Source organism: Furipterus horrens, unplaced genomic scaffold (genome assembly GCF_987537825.1).
Source record: "Furipterus horrens unplaced genomic scaffold, mFurHor1.1.pri manual_scaffold_11, whole genome shotgun sequence".
NCBI lineage: Eukaryota > Metazoa > Chordata > Mammalia > Chiroptera > Furipteridae > Furipterus > Furipterus horrens.
In genome coordinates this window covers 46,978,942-46,981,284 of record NW_028327181.1, presented here as the reverse complement: position 1 = coordinate 46,981,284, position 2,343 = coordinate 46,978,942, and positions in this window count along the sequence as shown.

Here is a 2,343-nt window from a genome sequence, read left to right as displayed (position 1 = left end):
TCATTTTTTAAATTTGGCAATGGTTTCATCCTCAAGCAATCTTATGTTGTTTCCATAACTCACATTTTATAGATGCAATGTCATCATGCATCTTACTAAAATACCAGCTGGAAGAGGTTTATACCCTAAGTTCTTTTTATTTCATAGGGCAATTTTGTTTCAAATGACATCTTTGCTTTATACCATATTGCTTCTTTTCTTGAACAGCTATATCTTTTTTTATTTTTTATTAAGTTTATTGGGGTGACATTGGTTAATAAAATTGTCTAAGTTCCAGGTGTACAGTTCCATAATACATCACCTGTATATTGTATTGTGTTCACCACCCCCAGTCAAGTCACCTTCCATCACCATGTATCCCCCCTTTACCCCCATATACCTCCTTTCTGATAGTTCATTACTGGTGTATACAAATGCAACTGATTTATGGATATTTATTTTGTATCCTGCCACTTTACTGAATTCATGTATCAGTTTTAGTAGTTTGGGGGGAATATTTAGGGATCTCTAAATACATTATCATCATGTCATCTGCATGTAAGGGCAGTTTTACTTCTTCATTTCCAATTCTGGTACATTTTATTTCTTCTTCTTGTCTGATTGCTGTGGCTAGGATTTCCTGGATTATGTAGAATATGAGTGGTGAAAATGGACATCCCTGCCTTGTTCTTAATCTTAAGGGAAACGCAGTTTTTGCCCGTTGAATATGATGTGGGCTGTAGGTTTGTCATATATGGCCTTTATTACATTGAGGTATGTTTTCTCTTTTCCAATTTTGCTGAGAGTTTTTAATGTAAATGGGTGCTGGATTTTATCAGCTGCTTCTTCTGCATCTATTGATACGATCATGTAGTTATTATCTTTCATTTTGTTTATGTGGTATATCACATTTATTGATTTTCAAATCTTGTACCAACCTTGGATCTCTGGAATAAGTCCCATTTGATCATAGTGTATGATTTTTTAAAATATATTGCTGAATCCAGTTTGCTAATATTTTGTTCAGGACTTTTATACCTATGTTCATCAGGGATATCAGCCTATAATTTTCTTTCTTTGTAGTGTATCAGGTTTTGGAATCAGAATAATGTTGACCTTGCAAACTGAGTTTGGGAGTCTTCCCTTCTCTTAAATTTTTTGGAATAGTTTGAGAAGGAGAAGTGTTAGATCTTTTCTGAATGTTTGGTAAAATTCACCTGTGAAGCCATCTGGTCCAGGGCTTTTGTTTGAGGGAGTTTTTTGATTACTGTTTCAATTTTACTAGTTGTAATCTGTCTATTCAATACTCTGGTTCTTCCTGAATCAGTTTGGAAGATTGTATGCTTCTTGGAATTTATCCATCTCTTCCAGATTGTCCAATTTGTTAGCATAAACTTGTTTATAATATGTTTTTTACAATCCTCTGTATTTCTTTGGTGTCAGTTTTTACTTTTTCTCCTTTATTTCTGATTTTATTTATGTTGGTCCTCTCTGTTTTCTGTTTGTTTGTTTTTTATGAGTCTGGTTAATGGTCTGTCAATCTTGTTTATTTTTTTAAAGAATCAGCACTTGGTTTTATTGATCTTTTCTATTATTTTCTTAGACTCTATTTCATTTATTTCTGCTCTTATCTTTACTATTGCCTGTTTCTACACACTTTCATCTTTGCTTCTTGCTCTTTTTAAAGTTCCTTTAAGTGTAAAGTTAGACTTCTTTTTGAGATTTTTTTGTTTCTTGAGCTAGGCCTGTAATGCTATGAATTTCCCTCTTAGGACTGTTTTTCCTGTGTTTCATAGATTTTAGGTTGTTGTGTTCTCATTTTCATTTGTTTACAAGTATGTTTTTATTTTTTTCTTTGACCTCACTGTTAACACATTCATTTTTTGGTAACATGTTATTTAGCTTCCATGTTTTTGTGTGTTTTTCAGTTGTTTTTTTTTTTTTGTGTGTGTGTGTGTGTGTGTGATTTATCTCTAGTTTCATATCATTACAATTAGAGAACATTCTTGATATGATTTCAATCTTCTTAAATTTATTGAGACTTGCTCTGTGTCCTTATGTGTTCCATACTATAAAATATTCCATGTTCACTTGAAATGAATATATATTCTACTGCTTTGGTATGAAATGCTCTGAAGGTATCAATTAAATCCATTTAATCTAGTGTATCATTTAAGGTCACTGCTTGTTGATTTTCTGTATGTCAGTGGGGTTTGTAAATCCTCTACTATGACTGTATTACTGTCAATCTATTTTCTTATGTCTCTCAAGATTTGCCTTATGTATTTAGTTGTTCCTATTTTGGGTGCATTTATAAGGGTTATATCCTCTTGTGGATTGTTTCCTTCATCATTATGATTTCTA